Source organism: Balaenoptera physalus, assembly GCF_965194825.1.
Source record: "Balaenoptera physalus genome assembly, chromosome: 4".
Classification (NCBI taxonomy): domain Eukaryota; kingdom Metazoa; phylum Chordata; class Mammalia; order Artiodactyla; family Balaenopteridae; genus Balaenoptera; species Balaenoptera physalus.
The window spans coordinates 73451163-73472152 of record NC_138891.1 but is presented as its reverse complement, the minus strand read 5'-3'; the positions used below and the strand labels follow the sequence as shown (position 1 = coordinate 73472152).

At 44.8% G+C, this 20990-nt stretch overlaps 1 long non-coding RNA gene across 1 annotated transcript in view; it reads right to left on the bottom strand.

Moving 5' to 3' along the window:
• Window positions 1–805: 805 nt before the first annotated feature.
• The window catches only part of LOC309659232, a 63474-nt gene continuing 43289 nt past the window's right edge, over window positions 806–20990 (bottom strand). The window contains exon 3 of the long non-coding RNA XR_014262684.1: window positions 806–1023. This is a non-coding gene — a long non-coding RNA (uncharacterized lncRNA). The remainder of the gene's footprint in view (window positions 1024–20990) is intronic.

Below are 20990 nucleotides of genomic sequence, written 5' to 3'. Positions count from 1 at the left end.
GTGTGGACAAGGAAGGATAAGGTCCACTGTGTGGACCTCCTCGTCCTTAGAATGTGAAAATCATAACTCCTGCTGGACTTCCCTTTCATCAGGGGTCAGGGTGCCCTGTATAGATGAGGCTGCATCTAAATAGGCTAGAGCCAGGCTGGGAATGGGAGGGCCTGAAAGAGTCACTGAATCAGTCTGTAGTGGAAGACTTTAAGGATGAATATGAACTGAAGTCTTGACAGAGAGCTCAGATTCAGCCAAAGATGAACAAATTCCAAACCCAGTTCAGAAGTCCGGAGTGAATCCCAAGGAGAACCTATAATTAGGAGTCAGATGGCGCAGGACTGGCCTGATCAGAGACAAGCATGGATGTCTAAGCAGGGGCTGGGGTGGGGGCATTCCTTGCCCTCATCTGTCCTGGGGCCCACCTGATGACAGAGTTACAGACACAGCCAGAACTGATGACTCCATTGTGACTTATTTCATAAAGGAGTTACCAGATTATGAAGCTTTCTAGAATATCTTGAACTCCTCAAAATGTTAGGAAAATAGTTCATGTTTATTCAGATTCTCAGGGTTCTTTTCTCAACATTATCTTGAAGATTCTGTAATTCAGCTTTTGTAGATTGTCTGGGTTCAATGTCATATAACCAAATTGTCCCCTTGTTCTAGTTCATACCTCCTTCTACCCCTGGATTACAAGGTTTTGTGTTTTAAAAAGGGTCAGGCTGTTTAGGGCCTGTTTGCACTTCATTATTTGGTTATACTGCCTCCTCCTATACTTATGTGACTTCAAATTCCACATTTACTCTTACAATCCTTTACACTATGGCATAGCTACTCAAGTTTACAGGGCTCAAGGATATAGATTTAGCAGAAATATGGATAGCTTGTTTTATTAAGAAATACACTGAACATAATACCGTGGGGCTACACTTTCCCTCATGACAGCTCCGGACTTACACTTCTCATCCATCTTCTTAACCTTTCACATCATTTCCTGAAGCCATTTCATCTTCCTTCTAAAATGCCAACCTAAAAATAAGTAATCACACTGAAAAGGATCCAGATGGAAACAAAAACATGGACACACTCATTTGGTACGCAAAACATTTTCTATATTTGTCAGTAGACAAGTTTGCTTCTCATCTTCATGTTTGCCTCATTACAGGGGTGTATTAGAGATTAAAAGAAATGTTTTGGCCTATTGGAACAAAATTCATTCTACGTGACTTTTGACTTCAGGTGGTAATAGTTTATTTGGGCACTGTAAAGGCCTAAGAAAATCCTCTGGATATAAATATGAGTAATTTATATTTTTTTATTTAATCAAACTAAGACTTCAGATTATTGTATACATTCTTAAGAAGTATATTTTTGTTTCTATCAGTTGGGGAAAGAAGGCTGTGTCAGGCTCAGAACTTGGCAAATCCTGTCGTTTTTCTTGGTGTAGGAATATGGAACACTTTGTAAGGCATGTTTTTAGCTTCTTAGACACAATTACGACATGAGAGTCATGAAAACCAGGGGAATGCTGTAGATTACAAGTAAAGTCATAAATGTAAAATAGACTAATCAGAATCTCCAGTGAGCTATTATTTTTAGAATGTTCTCATTTTATTCTCTTTTTAGAAGAAAGAAGAGCAACACACACAAACACACTTTTATCAGAGGGGATTTTGTAACTTTTTTTCAAAGGAATCTTCCCGTGTCAGTACACATTCATCTAAAACACTATGTTTTCTGTATCTACAGTCTTGTTCAATGGCAATTGGCGTTCAGAATGAGAAAGCTGAGAGGCCACAAGATATTGAATCACCAAAGAAAGAATTAACATTCATCATCAAAGTAAGCAATCTTTCGACACCATATCAGAACAATTTTCAGAATAAAGAGCTGAAACAAAAAGTGTTTACTGAATAACTATCTTTCAGCCAGGAGAGGCTTTGTTCCCTAGGCAGGGTGATGAATCTTTGTGAGACTGTATTAAAGAGTTATAAATTTTAGGACCAAGTTAACGATCTAAGCCACTGAAGTCTGCAAATTATTCCCCCACAATTTGATAAAACATTAGCCCTTAAATTGTGTGGCTTTAGAAAATGGCCCACATGTGCGACTTAGACTCTCTATCGTTAAGTTTAATTCTATGTGAGTTGTCAGTCATGATCTGATTATCTTTTAGGCTCCAAAAATGTTGCTAAGTTTCAAAGTACAGGTGCTGCAAAGGCAACCCAATGGTTGGTATGCACAGTTCCCTGAAAAAGATGTTGAGCCTCAAAACCAAGGGAGCACATTTTAAAATATTTTCAAGGCGACAAAAGTATAGCCACTCTATGCTACACACTCACACATCCAAATCCCACCATGTAGGTCCTGTGTAGACACAGCCCTGGCCCAAAGCTGGATGTGGTCTCTCCCCTTTCAAACTCTCTGAAACGTGAAAGTACTAGCGTGTGATTCCAGGATATCTGTTCATTCCCTGGTCAGGAACTTGGTTTTTCTTGTGACATGTACTAAATTGTACTCTGTACACGCTTCATCTCCCCTACTAGATTATAAACTTTTCGAGTGCAAGGACCGCCTCTGTTTTATCTTCTTTGACATATCATAGATGAACATGGTAAATTATAAATTACTCTTGCAGGTCTAAGTTTCTATTCTTGTGGCATTCTTTGCATCTATTAGTACCTTACACATCGTAGGTGCCTAAGAAAGATTTGTTGACTGACCGACATACTGAACAAGTGAACGCCTTCAATTATTTCCAGAATTATTACCAGAATTCCACATGGTATCCAGTAAAGAAAGGCCCAGCAAACAGAAGGTCAGCTCTCTAAAGGGCATTTGTTGGAATGGAGCCTGGCAGGCTGAACTGCCACCCTCAGTTCACAGTCCATCGGACACCAGTGCCACCACCGATGCTTCCAGTTCACACTATAGGTTTGGTTGCACCCTGTGGCATCCTGGCAAGGGGTCCTCAGGGAAATGTGGCTGTCTGACCCCATGCTGAAAAGGTGAGGACTGGTGAGTGCAGAGGTTGCCGTAAACCACCTCCACCCTTTGGATGTGCAAATAGCATTAGCACACCTCTCCTCCCTCGAGAAGCAAGGGAAACTAAAAACAACTAAACCCACGTGAGGGTCTAACGGGCTTTCCCGGTGGCTCAGTGGTTGAGAATCCGCCTGCCAACGCGGCTCGAGCCCTGGTCCGGGAAGATCCCACACGCCGCGGAGCAACTAAGCTCGTGCGCCACAACTACTGAGCCTGTGCTCTAAAGCCCGTGAGCCACAACTACTGAGCCCGCGTGCCACAACTACTGAAGCCTGCGCGCCTAGAGCCCGTGCTCCACAATGAGAGAAGCCACTGCAATGAGAAGCCCGCGCGCTGCAATGAAGTGTAGCCCCCGCTCGCCGCAACTAGAGAAAGCCCCCGTGCAGCAACGAAGACCCAACACAGCCAAAAATAAATAAATAAATTAAATAAATTAAAAAAAAAGAAACCAAACCAGGCACTTTGCTTTGTTGCCCTTTCTATGCCAAATGCCTAGGACTGAATACGTGGAGAAAACTGTCCCGTTTTCCAAATGCTTCCAAATTTTGCAAGGCTTTCTAGACTGTTTATCAACTGTAATCTGTCCTGGAACAGAGACGTCATCTTTAGGGGAAAAAGCACCACCTCATTTGAGTAGTATATGTGGGAAAACTCTCAATGAATCACTTTCTCATTACTAAATACTTCTCCTGTTCTAAAATCCAGAAAGGAAAAAATTAAGAAGGAAAAAACTGAGATTTCAGAATGGTCACTTTCTGTGTTGAATTGGTAATCTAGAGGCCCACTGGCCACCTCCTCATCCTTCATCCTTAGCCAACCACAGGTGAAGTCAGGAGCACCTAGCTTCTCTGACGTCTGCAATGCCTCCCTTAGAACATTTACCAACTGCTGTATTTTTTTCCACAGAGTCTCACTATTCGCTATAAATACTAAAAGAACAGGCCCCTTGTTCCCAGGCAAGAAAACACAGAAGCTTCATTTGTTGACTATTTGTAGCCACTATGCATTTTGTGTGCTTTATAGCTTCTTGAATGATTGTTTAATTGTGAATATATTGGCATGTGATTTGAGCTCAGCTGTTTGTCCCCTGGGTGGTACAGTCAATCCATAATCCTGACAGGGAGAAATCGCATTAAAGTTCAAGCTTCAAATTCTAGGCTATCAACATATAATCTCTAGCTCTTCAAATCCTATACGTCTCATGAAATATTTCTCAAACGATTTAATTTTCCTTGCATATAGTTTTAAAGCAGTTTCCCTTTTCTTCATTGCTCTAAAAAAAATGCAGATTGGCAAACAGAAAAGAAGATTGGTTCCAATTTCTCCACCCAAAGATACAATTAATATTTCGATACATATTCTTAGCTGGTTGAGAGAGCTCTTTGAATGAGCACGGAAACAAACTCAAAATAAGCTTCGCCAGGGCTTTAAGTGTTGCCACATTCTTCAAAATCTTTTTTTAAAGCCAAAACCACATAAAGTAAGATTTTCTTTCATTTCACGTTTTCAGTTTGCCACCAGTATACAGCTCAAGTGGGCCTTCAGTCTCTGGGAAAACGGTGTTTTTAAGAAAAAGGTGGATTCCTGTGGTTTCAAAGCCCATTACAAGAATGCCTTAACTGATCACTGATTTCCTGCTCCTCCCAGATTACCCGCCACCCCACCCCAGCACTTCTTAAACATCTACTCGGGGATCCCTACTTGGGGATCTTTGGCCTCCAATTTTGCCTCTGAGGGGTGAGAGGAGAGTCAAAGGAATAATATTGGAAGCAAATAAAACAATACTATAGTGGTCAACTCTGGAAAATTGGAACACAGGTGTTGGTTGTATTAGTTTCTATGTTCTTACAGATGTTTTTAAAGTTCTAAATATCAATAAAACTAAACAAAAGATATGGTCCTTGTGTTCAAGGAGTTCAGGGTCTGGTGCAATGCTCAAACAATTACAGGACATACAAGATTTGCAAACAGATCATCTGTCTAGAGAGCCTTCTAACAGAGGTTAGTACAAAGTGCTAGGCTCTAGCAGCTAGAGGAACATAGAGCAGGGAGCACCTGACCCCTCCTCAGCAATGTCTTAGAGAATGTAGGAAGGCTTCTGTAAGGCGGAAAGCTTGACCTGAGGCTGGGGGATGAGTAGTTCTCTGTGGTTTCAAGTGTGAGTAAGAGTGTGCTGCAGAAAAAAAACCATGACATGTGTGAAATCAGACTCTGAGACCATACTGTGTGCTTGGAGAGCATACTTTCAGTATGACTGGGGCTGTTCTGTGTCAGCTGATGAGCTTGGAGAGGTGGGCATTTACTAGGTGGTGAAGAGTCCCATATGACAAGTTACCCAATGGTTGATAAAGAACCAGTGAAGCAAGTGAAGGGCATAATGCAAATTTTGTGTTGGCAAAAGCCTTCAGGGGACAGTGTGGAAGATAGATGGGAGGGAGGTGGAAGGGAGGCAGAGAAACCAATTAGGAGGCTCCTGCAATGACCTAGGTGAGAGATGATGGTCTATAATAGGCCAATGGCAGAGGGGGAGCGGAGGACAAATGGGAGATCTTTAGAAGATAGAATCCACACTTCGTGGAGACAAATTGGATGTGCAGGGAGGGAGAGGACAGAATTGAGAGTGATTGCAGGTCTTCTGACTTGCAGGTGGGTTGGATGATTGCATAAATTCACTGAGACTGGGCAGAGAAGGAATGGAGAAGGACACATGCGTAAAATTTGCAACACGCTGAGTTTGGGGAACCTGTGATACATCTTGGAGTTGCCCAAGAGACCACGAGGTACAGAGATTTGAGGTGAGTGTAGCAAGTGTGGTCTCTAGGCTAGCAGTAGACTTATCCATGCTGAACCATGGGGCTGAGGCCATGACTCTGCTGAAGGTGTTCTGGGAAGAATGAGGGAGAGAGAACAGAGGCTGCAACTCTGGGGATGCTCAGCGATTAAGAGGCTGAGGGGTGGTCCAAGGGGAAGAAGACTCGAAGAGAGTGATGATGTCAGTCAATGTTGTATCTGTTAAAGGAGGAGATCACTTCAAGAAGGAAGGAACAGTCTCTAGGTTAGAGCTGGCAGACAAGCCATGTAAGAGTTGGTGTTGCCAGATAAAATACAGAGTGCCCTATATGATCATCCATGCCAGTAAATAAAGCCGAAACTAATAAAAAAAAAAAAAGAGTGCCCAATTAAATTTGTATTTCAGATTGAAACAAATTTTTTTAGTATAAGTAAATCCTCTACTTTTATTTGCTAAATACAGCAACCCTAGTAAGATAAAGACTAAAATGCGCATGTCAGTGTGGTAGCTAAAGCAGGGTCAGAGGATGGCAAGGAGCAGAAGCAGGAGGAGACTTAGAGGCAGTGCATGTGAACCAACCTTTCCGGAAATCAGGCTGTGAAGCAAGAGGGTCAGGGCAGGGTTAAGACACAGAGGATTTTCCTAAGGGGAGCAGGCACTGTATGCTTCATCCCTAGCCACCCCCACCAGCCAGAAACCACAAGGTTCAAGGCCATGTCTTATCTGTCTTTGTAATCAAAATGCTGACCTGCCCAGACCCTTTCTCTTGTGCATCAGAAACTCAGTAAGTGGTTGCTAAATTAAACCCTTAGACTGGGTTTTTCCATACCTGTAGTAAAGAGCTAACGTAATCCAGGAGACGCCTCACTTTTGCCTCTAGCTGAAAATTATGACCCAATATATTTGGGGCAAATATCGTTCATGTTTATCAGAATGACCTGAGAAACTGCCTCAGCTCCCCATTTCTACTTACCAGCAAACGCACTTCTGAGAGGCCAATTGTCCTCTCTCTCTCTGCCTGCGAAAACGCAGTAGCAACAGGAGCAGCTGGGAATCTCTTAACTGCCTTGTGCTTGTCAAGATGATGCAGCTTTCCAGGTGAGTGAAACAGATTCTGAATATCTGGCTGAGGGGAAAACAAAATAAAACAAATCTTGCACCAAACCAAGAGAGTAAGTTTCTCAAGAGGCTTTCTGAGGCCGCCAGTGGGAAACTTCAGTGTTCGCTGCACCGCGTGGCTCACACACTGCCTTTCCTCCTTTACACAGCTAAGTGAAATCCACTCATCCTGTCGGAGGAATAAACCAAACACAAAAACAAACCTATTAAAGGGCCGCTCAGCCCTGCCTTAAGTGATCGGAAGCAAGCAAGCAAATGCACAGGTGCTTCCCAAGACAGGTCTTTGGCATTTCTGCTCCTAATGCACCCTTGAGTCAACACTGGAGATGCCCTGGACTCTGCTCGGGAGGGAGGAAGGAGGCCCTGGCGCTGAAGTGAGGGCTCTGGGGCTTTGCACCTGCTATGGCACAGAAAGGAGGCCCCAGGATATGTCTGGAGGGGACGGGGTCTGGGGGTGCTTTCTGTTGGTGGAACGAAAAAGAAAAATGGCTTAATGGAAAAGCTTGGATTTTGAGGTTGGATTAGACCTGGGTTCAATCCCTTACTCTAGTTTTGTAGTATTGGGATCTGTAACATGGTGGTTGAGAGCTAAGCTTTAGAATTGGACACTTTTGGATTTAATTTCTAGTGCTACAAGTGGAACGACGATAACACTTTTCAAAATACCTTCCGTATATATTCTTCTTGCAGTCATTCTGCCTTTATGGCTCTAAGAAAGAGAATAAGATGGACGGTGCCGCAAGAAGGAGGAGGATGCGACATAGGGACCGTCCCTGTCAAACAGTTGGAGGGAAAGGAACAAGGGGACAAGGAGTGGGAGGCAAAAAAGGAAAGGAAGAAGTGCCCAGAAGGTGAGGATTAGAAACTGTCAATTCAGTTGAGGAAGATTCCAGAGCAAAAGGCTGTGCTCCTCTTCCTGCCTAAGAGACTCTGGGAAGAGACTGCCTTAGAGGATCCCACACTGACCAGGGGTCGGTTCACAGAGCAGAGAGCAGGCCTGAGGCAGGACTGCCCCCCAGCTTGGTGCTTCCCGGCCTGAGCCAGAAGCTCCTGGGAGCCCCCAGTGGGGAATGCAAAATGTCACCAAGAGCTGAGGCCAGCAGGCCCACCACAGGGGGAAGTGACCCAAAGCAGAGACTGTGAGGAGGACCGCCCACACCGCAAGGGACAGGCCAAGACCCAGGTCTGCTGGATTGGTGAGAGCCGGGGTGCCGCTGAGCCAGCAGCAGGGAGGAGAGAGGGAGGGGACGTCACATTGCGTCAGACGGGCCGGAGAACAGGCCACATGCTGTGCGGCACGGACTTTGGCTGCAGGTGTGAATAGGGCCCCGTGAGCAGGCATAGCAGGGACTTAGGGCGGTGAGAACCTACAGAAGCGAACAAAGATCAGCCTTCTCAAGGGGCAGAGGGGAGGAGCAATAGCCTGGAGAGGGAGAGATAGCCTGGGAAGAAGTTTGAGTCTTGAATTATTTAAATACTTGTTCAAAAGAAACTGAGAAAACTGGGAAAAAATAAACACAAAAAATAACATCTCAAAAAAAAAAAAATCTCTTTTACTCCCATTCTTCCTCAAAAAAACCACTCTGAGATCTTTGACTTGGCAAATTTTGATATTTTTTTCCTGCTCCTCAGTGAGATTTGGGGCTCTAGAGGTCAAAATCATCAGTTATGGACAATAAAGGACCCCACCAAGTATCCACATTTGAGGTACAGTGTATAAATTTACAGCACCCCCCTCTACTAGAGGAGCTTTGTAAACTTGGGTTATCTTAACTTCTTTGGGCTTCAGCTTCCTCATCTACAAAATGGGAATAATACTACTTCATAAGGGTTGTTGGGTGTATTAAATGAAATGATGCATGTGAAGCACTGTACAGTACTCAACACATAATTGTGCCTATTAATGGTTATATAACATTATTACTTAGCTTCCACCAGCTTCATTTTCTACTGCTGTAAACTGGGATTGCAATATTCACCTCACACAATAGGTTTGCAAATAACATTACTTTCCCTTTCTCCTCTATTCCTTTTTCTGAAGAGCTACCGTTTATCTTATCTCGTCTTCTACCTCAAATAAATACATCTCTATTCATTTATTCAACCAAGACTGTTTTCTGAGTTTCAGCTTCGTGCAGATCACTCTCCTGAGGGTTTCTGAGATGATACATGTACAGTATTTATCATTCATGGTCTGCTGGTTGAGGGCGGAGGGAGCAATATTTTTACATCTTTATCGTAGAAGGGAAAAATGATGAGTGGATAGCAAAAGCACTGCAGTAATTCAGAGGAGGCAGTGTTGATTTCTAGTTAGAAGTCAGGGAATGCTTCCTGCATAACCTGGAATTTGAACCAGACCTTGAAGAATGAGAAATACTTAGGCAAGTGAAGATTGGGGAGGGCGCAAGGATGTGTGTTGAGATGGGTGGGTGGTTCTGTGTGACCAGTTCAGAGAAGTTGAAAGGTTGGGGAAAAGATAGGCTGGAGAACTGGGTACAGGCCTGATATGATGAGCCCACGATGCTATTAAGCTAACAGTCGTCAACTTTTCACTTTCTCATATTTCATGAAAGGAAGGAGAAGGAGAAGGAACTAAAATGTATTGAGCTCCAGATACACGTGAGCCACTGCACAGAGACGATTGTTCTATGTATAGTATCTCTAAACCTCATGGCCATGCTGGAAGGTAGGTATTCACAGAGGAGGACACTGAGTGAGGTTCAGGGAGGTTAAGTAACTTACCTAAGATCACACAGCTAGAAAGTAATCCACTGAGAATAAAATCTGGGCTTGCCTGATCCAAAACTAGTGCTATGAGACAAGGCCTTTAGGCCTTACCTGTTCTACCTGTTTCCTTGTGAAAGCATCACTTCTTTCCAGCTCCTGTGTTTAAGGAGGTTCTCTCACCAATAAATTAGCAGTCAGGGTGAGCTGGAAGCATTCTGAGGGACTGAAACCCAATGGGGCGATGATTTGGTTCCAGGGTTCAAGGTCATGGAAAACTGCCAGAAGGATATGGGTCTTCTCCTCCTGCAAATGGCCCCATGCTTTTTAAAGCATTATTCATTTTTTATTTATTTATTTATTTATTTTTGGCTGTGTTGGGTCTTCGTTGCCTGCCCGGCAATCTTGAGCCACCTAAGGAGAACAGTGTCAGGGATGAGACTCAGCTTTGGAAGGTAATGGGAGCCTAAATGAAGGACACCCAAGATACTTTCATCTTCTGTGTATTTATGCTCTGTTTAAGTCCCAGGGGATTACATTTTGAGGTGGATCTGAAGGCAGGATATATGACAGACTAATGTTTATTTGAGAAGGCTCAGACATATGTGTCGCCCCAGCTGGAACCAACACGGCGAGACCCAGGACATTTTTGGTTTTGTACCATAAATCTTCTCTCTGGGGAGTGAGAAACCAGATCTGACCTTGTGAGCCCTGGAGTAGTGACTGAGGCTCAGAGAGACAGGTTGACTTCTCCAAGCTCACACAGATGGGAAGAGGCAGAGTCAAGATGACAGCCCGAGGACTGTGATCCTGGCTTCATTACTGTGCTGCTCACAGGAGAGTAAACTCACCTAATCAGAGGACTAGAAAACAGTTCACAACCTCAATGGCCTGTGGCTGGTTTTAAGAGAATCATAGAATTTTTACAATTAAAAGAGACAGTAAAGATCATTTCAGGGCTTCCCTGGTGGCGCAGTGGTTGAGAATCTGCCTGCCAATTCAGGGGACACGGGTTCGAGCCCTGGTCTGGGAAGATCCCACATGCCGCGGAGCAACTGGGCCCGTGAGCCACAACTACTGAGCCTGCGCGTCTGGAGCCTGTGCTCCACAACAAGAGAGGCCGCGATAGTGAGAGGCCCGTGCACCGCGATGAAGAGTGGCCCCTGCTTGCTGCAACTAGAGAAAGCCCTCGCACAGAAACGAAGACCCAACACAGCCAAAAATAAATAAATAAATAAATAAAAAATGAATAATGCTTTAAAAAAAAAACTTGGGAAAAAATCAAAAAGGACATCATTAGCTGAAAGATTTGCAAGACATTTATATTAAAGGCACACACACACAAAAAAAAGATCATTTCATCCAATTAACTCATTTTATAGACGAGAATCCTGAGGTTCAGAATAGGAAATTGACTCGCCCAAGGTCACAACACTTAGCGGTGGGACTTGGCCTAGGTCACAGACACTGCCTGTGCTCAGTGCTCTTTCCACTGATGCTGAATAATATGTTCCACGGACTATCAACCACCCAAACTCCCACGCCCCCATCCTGCCCACTCACAAGTGGAGAGTCAAGAGGTCATCCATCACTACTTCCATTTAGACAGGCATACCTCTCTAATTTTATGAAGGAGATAAAAACATGTCCTAATTTCAAATCAGCCAGAGAAAGCAATTCCCCAAACATCTGGTACTTTTCTGGTTTGAAAGCCCCTACATTTTTTTCCGGCATAAGTCTTAGAAAGTCAAAGCAGAGAGTTGGCTCCCGTGCTCCAGCTCATTTTTCACGAAGCTCCCCAAATGCTAAACAGATTTCCTGTACCCTCGGGGACAAGCACCTCCTCTCTGGCCAAAATCCTGCCCCATTTTCTCACCCCAGTAATATGCAGGGCCTCACAGCCAGCTCCTGCAGGAGCAGCCAGCAAGCATCCCAGGCTGTCTCACGCTCTGTAACAAAATGCCTGGAGCCCACCTCTTTCCTAGTCTCCTTTTTCTAAGAGGGGGCCATGACTTGCTCCCATGAACCCAGGCAGGGGCTGTTTCCCATCACTTCTTGCAATGAGGTATTTCATGGGGCCTGAGAGAGGAAATCAGGTCTCTGCTCCCCCTGGGATTAGTGCCATTCTCTCGTCTGTCCTCCCAGAGGCCCTTTCTCTAGGCCTGACATGACTTTCTACTCCAAGACAGGGCCAGTGAGAATCCATTTGTGTTCCTGCCCTGCATTCCAGCAGAATCCCTTGGGCACTGTGGCTGGAAATGATTTGTGTAAGGAACTTGGCCAGCTTCTCTTTTAATCACTCACATACTCACAGATACAGGGAATCCCGCCACACTCACCTGGGGGATGGAAGAAACCTTCCTCACTTTGACAGGGTCTCCCTAAGTGATGCAATAAACAGTGAGTCTAGTCTCCAGGAAAGATGTAAAGAGCCTCCTTCTCCAAGGGTTAATTGTAAAATCAGTATCTTCAGGAACCCCTCCCCCTTCCCGGGAGCTTCTGCAAAGCAGACACTTCTCGGATAATATCCAAACATCCATTCACCCTGCAGTGCTTCCTGAACACTACTCTGACTGGGAAGGAGGGTAGGGTGGAGCTGGGCCTGGAAGAAAGGGCAAGATTTGCTGAGAACATTTAGGCAGGGGGATGGTGGAAGCCAAGGTCTGGGAGAATGAATGATCTGGGGTGGGTGAGGAAGGGGGAGGCAGGGGGCAACTGGAGGGGAACAGAGGTCTTGTTGGGGAGGAGGGAGTGACGACTAGTCAGGGTCCCAACAGGAAACAGAGGGCACACCCAAGATGGGATCATTTGAAAAGGGTTTATTTGCAAACGTGTGGGTGTAGGAGAACCATAAAGAATAGCCCAGTAAACCAGGCTCAGTAAGAGCCAAGGCATTACAACTCTAGGCACAGAGAGACTATGGCTAGAACAGAGAGAGAGTGTGCAGTAGAACAGCTGCCTTAGAAGAACAGTGGCCTCAGTCAAGGATGCAGCCAGTTCCAGGCAACCTTTCAGGGAGAGGTCCAGGCAGAGGCGGATTTACAATGAAACTGGTTAAGTTCAAGCTGTAGGGTTCAGAGTTGCACAGGCCCCTTCCCAGGCCTGGGAAGGAACCCTAACGAAGTTCATATGTTCCATGTTTTTATAAATTTTTTTGGGTAAATTTTGTAAAAGTAAGATATTTTTGATCCTAGTTTCCCTCTGCCACACACATCCTATGTTGGGTGGCTTTGGAGGCGGCATGGGCATTTTTAGGATCTGGTTAAGGAGAAGATGAGTTTGGGTTTGGTGTGATATATTTAAGTTGCTCACAGTCACTCTGTATATATTTAATTCACCGCTAGCTGTCCTCATGTAGGAATGGCTTCCAGGAATACTCTTACCGCCAACTCATCTGATGTCATGACTTGAAGGTACAGAGAGGTCAGTTGTAATAAGAATGTGTCCTTTGGTGCCCAGCATGGATGTATGGGGGTAGTGAAGAGAACAGAGGTTTGTGTGAGGAACGAGGGCTGGTCTGTGGCCCATCATCAGACATAAAATTTTAAGTCTAGAATTCAGTTCTCATTGTCAGTAGTATAATGCAGCACCTGCAACTATAAACGCACCATACTATTTCTTTTTAAATGGAATTTCACATATTAGTTCTCAGATTCCTGTGTTTATAGCCTATAGGCATAAAAAAAATTTCAGATCATATCAAAATTAGCAAGTTATTAAGACGAAGAAAGAAAATGCAAATAGAGTTAAAGGACCTTGGATTATTCGATAATCTTATTGATGGAGGAGTAAAGCATATGAACTCATTGGCAAAAGATTTACATTTCTTACTGCTTTGATACAAAATCCTGACATCTATGAAGATGTCCTAGATGGGGTTCCCTAGAAATGGCCTATGAAATGGAAAGTTGCATGTAACTTTTTTACTGTGGAGAGCTCTCAGGAGTTATACTTGTAAGGAAATGAGGATGGAAGGACTGGGAAAAGCCGACCAGAATGTGGCCCCAGCAGATCCTGTATTCCAGCAGCTGAGGGATGGCTGCGCTGGCCCCATGAGGGAATCCGGGCAAAACCACACAGCACCCTCTATAAAAGATAACATAAAACTCATGGTATGCCACCACTATAATGGGGCCCAAAGACAAGCTGGTTTATAAGTCTTAGCAATTCAAAGAGTATTTAAGATTAATTCCTGAACAAGAAAATTTGAAATGCTCTAAATCTTAGTTATATATGGAAGAAAATGATAGAGGTCTTCCCAAATGGGACAGCAATCTCAGATTTTTACATGACATTACAAACGATGAGTTGTGAAACTGAAATGGTTCTACGTTACCAATATAAAAAGAATCCGATTCCAATCAAACCCACTAGAGGAAAGAATGGATTATATTTCTGTTCTTTCTCTAGAAAAATTTATTACAAAGTTGTCAGATGAAGAGGCAAAGAGTATGCTGCTGAAAACAGAAAAATACTGTTATTTTTCTGCATTTGGTGATATTTTTGGTTTTTGTGGACCAATAAAACTGGAAGCTTCAGTCTCATAAAGCCAGCATCACACTTAGACCCAGAGGAATAAATACCCTGTCATCACCCCCCCCCTCCCCCGCACCACTCAGGTATCCATCTGGAGCTCCCCAATAGCTGAACCCAACAGAAGCCAGAGGCTACTGTAGGATAGCCCCTGGGGCAGGGAACAGGATGGAGAAGGGTAGCACATATTGAAGACACCAGCCACAGCTAAGTATTATGGAACAAGGTTATGGTAGCCTTGACTGTCAAACTCAGCTTGCATTTTATTCATAGAGCAATGAAATCTGAAAGACATAAACATAAACTCATATGGAAGGAGCATTTAATCTGGGGTTGTAAAACATGTCTGCCACTCACCACTCACCAGCAGCCCACTAAGGCAAAGTCCTGAACCCACATACAGGCGGGAAGACGTGTGTGCTCCTCGTCTCCTCTCTGAGGCCTGGGGAGAGTGGGCTCCCAAGCTAGCCGTAGGGGAGGAGCCAGTGGAGAGCACTATGAAGGCGAGATGCAGAGCACTGTCACCTTGGACATGACTCCTAATCAGAGGATGTGGTTACTCCTTTCACTATTTAGCAGTTCTTATATCCTGAATGTCCAGTTTATACCCCTCCCTCCTCCATGCTGTAAGCGAGGCCCTCTCTTCTTGTCTCTGCCTCACCCGGTCAGCTCCCAGCTGCAGCTCTGCGCAGCCAGTGCCAGATGCACACACAGAATCAGATGGGTGGCCACCCTTGGAGGGTAGGAGCCCAAGTTTGAGGTGGAAATGCCAGAACCCAATTCCTCTGTTGGCTCCTTTGTAACCTTCCCGGGTAACTGAAGTCCTGGCATCTTTCCCTAGATCTTTCCCTGTTTTGCTGAGATCCCAAGAGATTCCATAATGACCCTCTCCTTTCCTGGTCCCACACCAAGTGCTCTCCTTGACTGATCCTTCCCACGCTTCGCCCTCCACCCAGAAACAAGGACTCCTGAATCTGCTATCTCCAGCCAGCTGGCCTTCCCAAGGTCTTTTGTTTTTTTAAATTTTTATTTGATATTGGAGCATAGTTGATTAACAAAGTTGTGTTAGTTTCAGGTATACAGCAAAATGTATTTATTGTTTGCCCCAGACAACCTCTCCCCTCTCCCACCATTAGGCAATGAGATTCGTTGGCACTCAGGAAGCATTAGATAAATAAATGAACGCTTTTGCCTTGGTTTCCCTTTCTAGCTGTATCATTCACTATTCTCCCCTACTTCCCCTCCCCCACCCCCAGGCTAGTCCAACTCAAGTGCTTACTGTTCTCGCTCGTCTCCTCCCAAATTCTCTCCTCATCTGCTCTTGCACACATCGGTTCTCCACTGGGCGTCTTCCTATCTCACTTACTGGTTTACACGTCTTATCTCCTCTACCAGATAGAGAATGCCTCCAGGACTCAGCTATGTATGAGTCATTTCTTCTCCCCAGCAGCTACTGACCTACAATGGGCATTTATGAATGGATTAATGGACGTATCTGCCCTTCAAATCATGAAGGTCTTTCTTCTTGTTATGGGTTAAGTATATATTTAAATTACACACATGTGATTCATGATTACATTCCTACTGTAAAACACTCAAACAATATAGATAAAACTAAACTCCCCTTTGCTTACCTCCAATCCCAGTTCCCTCCCCATTTATATATCTATGCAATGAAGGTGTAATATAGTTTTGTGGGATTTTTTTTTTTTTTTTACAATAGAGGTATATTATGTAAATTATTTTGCAGCCTGCTTCTTTCACATTACAATATGTCAAAAGTATCTTCTCGTCTTTCTATACACAAATGGATTCTCGCTGGTCCTGTCTTGGAGGAGAAAGTTATGTCAGACCTAGAGAAAGGGCCTTCTGGGTGAACAGACAAGAGAATGGCACTAATCCCAGGGGGAGCAGAGACCTGATTTCCTCTCTCAGGCCCCATGAAATACCTCATTGCAAGAAGTGATGGGAAACAGCCCCTGCCTGAGTTCACGGGAACAAGTCATGGCCCCCTCTTAGAAAAAGGAGACTAGGAAAGAGGTGGGCTCCAGGCATTTTGTTACAGAGCGTGAGACAGCCTGGGATGCTTGCTGGCTGCCCCGGAAGGAGCTGGCTGTGAGGCCCTGCATATTACTGGGGTGAGAAAATGGGGCAGGATTTTGGCCAGAGAGGAGGTGCTTGTCCCCAAGGGTACAGGAAATCTGTTTAGCATTTGGGGGGCTTCGTGAAAAATGAGCTGGAGGGGCTTCCCTGGTGGCGCAGTGGTTGAGAATCTGCCTGCCAATGCAGGGGACACGGGTTCGAGCCCTGGTCTGGGAAGATCCCACATGCCGTGGAGCAACTGGGCCCATGAGCCACAACTACTGAGCCTGCGCATCTGGAGCCTGTGCTCCGCAACAAGAGAGGCCGCGATAGTGAGACGCCCGCGCACCGCGATGAAGAGTGGCCCCCACTTGCCGCAACTAGAGAAAGCCCTCGCACAGAAACGAAGACCCAACACAGCCAAAAATAAATAAATAAAATTAAAAAAAAAAACAAAAAACGAGCTGGAGCACGGGAGCCAACTCTCGGCTTTGACTTTCTAAGATTTATGCCATTGAGATATTGAGAATACTTCTACTTCCCCCATTTTCTTCTCCTTATCCCAAGAGCCTCTGGGATGCTTTTACTCTGTATGCCCTGCCTCCAACACCTAGGTTTTGCTGAAATAGCATGGTACTTTTCTTTCTAGATCTCATTAGAATTTCCTTTGCAGTATTTCACCTCTATTTTAAGAATTCTTATTCAGCATTACACATTTCCAGTCTATCATTATCCATTTATACTGAACTATATATATGTGTATAAATCTATGCACACGTATACATATATACACATATGTGTGTGTGTATATATATAGGTAAACATGTATATATACATGTGTGTATATGTATATGTAAGGAAACATGATTTATTGCTCACCCCTGTTTCCTCTCTTCTCTAACCCATTTGATTTTGGTCAGAGTCTTTTTGAAACTATTTTCTTCAGAGACTGCTATAATTGTTGGATCCTTGCATATCTGTAAAAATATATATATATAGATATATATATATATATCTCAACTTCTGTGGGTGAATAATGTCTTCAAAGTTCATCCATGTTGTAGCAAGTGTCAGGATTGCCTTCCTTTCCAAAGTTAAATAATAGTCCATTGTATGTATGTACCACATTTTGTGTGTCCATTCCTCTGTTGATGGACACTAGGGTTGTTTTCACCTGTTGGCTATTGTGAATAATGCCATCACCCAGCTTTAACAATGATCAACTCAGAGGCAATCCTGTTTCATCTGTAACCCCACTGCTTTCCCCTTCCATATTATTTTGAAGCAAATCTGAATGGGGTATTTTACAAATTATATTTTCTATTTGGTTGGAGATCATTCCCAGGGAGAATCAGAGTCTGGAAACCAACAATATTTCACCCCAAATAACTTAAATCTGTTTGGCATAAAGATGAAGTGCAGGTGAGGTGGGAAAGCTGCCACAGAAATGGTAGATGAGGAAGGAGAAGTAGGTCAGAGAGTGGCTAAGGCTGATCATATGTACTTGAGCTGCTCTCCCTACTGTCACCTCCTTCCCCCTCAAACCTCTGCTCCCCACATCCCAGAAGCAGGAAAGACTCCAAAGCTCACAGACCGCTGCAACCATCCTGGCTTTGGGGGCCTCGGAAAAGGCTCTATAAATCTCTGTCCACTTGTCTACAGCCAGGGCATTTTGCTTTGGCAATGCTAGGGCTGAAGTCAAGCTATGCCTTGAGCTCACCGACACTGCCTTGCGAGCCAAGGTCTATTCCTGGAGAAGAGATTAGTGGAAATTCCTCAGGAAGAAATTGGCTGCCTGTGCATGCCAAGAGATGTCGCTAGATAAACTACCCAGAAACAAGAGTTCGTATGTTCATTATCACTTTAAAATTATGCTGAGCACCTGAGTATGACACAATTTAACTAAATTAACTTGGCCTCTGTTGAGCCATCCTCCAGAGCACACGGAGGCTCTCTTCTGGGACTCACCTTGGAGGTGTGGTGTCCCTTGCCTTTGTTACCTTGAGAAGTGAAAACTTGTGCTAAGGGAACATGGCAGTAGCTGTTGTGGAAGGGCCTGAATTTATCTTCCAAGTGGCCTTGGAGAAAAACACAGTCATTCTCACCCTCCCTTAAAGGTCCCTTTACTGATGGTCCCCAGTTTTCTCTTCCTAACCCCATCAGTATCATAAATATCCCCTTAACATTCCGCAGGGACAGCTCAAACCTGGGATACATTCGAAGGAAATCATTGCAAGCAGAAAATCTTTTGGTCTCTTCCCCCAGGTTAGTAGCCCTGTCTTCTCCTCTCTTTTCTACTCTGCTGGTCTGAGATTTCTCTCCATCCTCAAGAGGAGCATCAGTAAGTGCGGGTTGGCCCAGAGTTTGATATGAACATTGTCCAACGGGAGCTGAAGCATCTGGGGCCTGTTTGTACCTCAGTCAGTAGGCGTGTGTCTTGAGCTGCTGACATGAAGTTGCTCTTGGGTGTCAGAGAGGCAGCATCCCGCACTGCAGACTCGGGACATGCATCACGTCTACTCCATTGGGCTTTACCCCATCTTTCCACCGTCTCTCTGATAAACATGGACCTATCACTTCTATTCCCTCAGCCTCTGTTTTTTGATAAAATCAGGGAATTGAACTGGATGGTCCCAAAGTCCCCTTCTAGCTCTGAGTCTGTGAAAAAAACTCACAAACCCTGGAAATTAGAAGCACCTCTTTGGCTCCAGGCCCTAACTCCAGAGGCCCTTAGAGGCCACCTGGGCCAAAGATCAAGCTGGGAGGGAGGTGGGAGCTCCAGGTGGGGTTTCCCAAGGTGGACTCTTGGAGGTGCTTTGGCATGTATGAAAAAGAAACTGGAGAACGTGGAGCAGCAAATGAGCCGATCCAGCCTGGGGTGGGCTGGGGGGGCTACCTGGCTTAGAAAGGCTCGTTCCTGACAGCGTTCCTGGAACACCACTGCACTTAGGTGGCTGTGGATCTGAGGCCCAAGCTGGACTTGGGGCCAAAACAACAAAGAATCCCTTTTCTTCCTGCATTAAGGCAGCTGCAGAGATCAACCAGGATCTAGGATCAAAAAAGGACTCCAAGATTTAGAACCCAAGGAGGAGCCCGACGGGAGCTGCAATAAGGAATGTCCAGGAGGGGACAATGGAGGCTCCTCACATATTCTAAAGAGGGCTTCGCAAGCTTTAACACACATTGGAATCCCCTTTAGGGCTTGTTGAAACACAGAGTGCTGGTCCCACATCCTAGATTCTGATTCTGTAGGTCTGGGGTGGGGATTGGGAATTCTCATGTCTAACAAGTTCCCAGGGGATGCCAATGCTGCAGGTCTGGGGGCCACTCCTTGAGAATGACTTTATTAAAGAGGCAGAGAGGAGACGTCATAGGTGAGTGGTGAAGAGCTCAGCTAGCAGCTCTGCCCTTTACCAGACGTGTGCAAGCTACATAGCCTCTCCAAACCTGCTTCTTTGTCTGTAGTTTGGGACTGATAATAAGTGAGGAGTGGAGAGGAGATACACCTAAATAACTCGGAAAAGTTTCTGGCACAAAGTGAATGCTCCAAAAATGTTAGCTCTCTGTGCCTCTCAGCATGGTGACTGATGAATGCAAAGCCTCCAGCATGTGGAAAGTGGTCAGTAGTGGTTGTTTTATACATATTATTAGGCTTGTGCTCAGGCACAAGTAAAAGAAACCAACTAGAGTGGCTTGAATAATTATTTTAGCTTTCCAGACTCTGTGGTAGGGATGGCAAGAAAAAGGAGGGGATCTCTCCCTCCTGTCAGAGGAGCCCAGCGGTGAGCAGTCCAGGGCAGGAGTGGCACCGCTTCAGGGACCTCTCAGAACCCAGGTTCCTACCGCCTCCCTGCCTGACTTGTTTTCGTCCTCATGGTTGCAGAATGGCTGCTGTACCTCCAGTCCTCATCCCAGGCAGGAAGGGGGCCTACATGAAGGACAACAAGGCAAACACTTTCTCCTTGTGATGTTTGCCTTTATATTCTCAAAGGGAAGTCCTCCCAGGGTCTTCTGCCAACATCTCACTGGCCTCATCTCATTCGGCTAGGGATGACCATCTCATGTGGCCATCCTTAGCTGCCGAGGAGGCTGGGAAGTACTTTAGCTTTTCAGACTCTATGGTAGAGATGGCAAGAAAAAAAGAGGTTGAAGTGGGTGTTGAGAGAGCCACTCAAGGTATCTGCAATTTGATTGTTCAAAGCTTTGAAGACTATGGCCAGTTCAGCGAGCCATGGGAGTATGAAGCCCACAATTCATCCTGTGCCCTTAATTGACTCTGCGTGTGTGTGTGAGAGAGAGAGAGAGAGATTTTGCTATTTCTCTTAGAAAACTTATGTGGTTCTGTCTTGTAGGATAATTTGTGAGCAGGCCTTCTGTTCCTCATCCCTTCTCCATCTCACACCCACCCCTGCAGGCCAGGAGCTTCCCCAGGTTCATGCTTTTCTAGACTACTCACTAGACCAGACACCATCTCAGCATTGGAGACAAACTGTGCACAAGGCACATCTGCAGCCCAGCCGCCATGAAGCTTAAAGCCTAGCAGGAAACACATTAAAAATTAAAATGGAAAAGCATTAACATTATTTTTTAAAGTCCCTAAATAATAGGGACTTGCACGTGAAATTAAATTGAGTGTGGTTTATTTGATCAAAAAAGAGAGTCAAATTTGCCATCAGACTTCCTCCAAAAAGCTTTTTTAAGG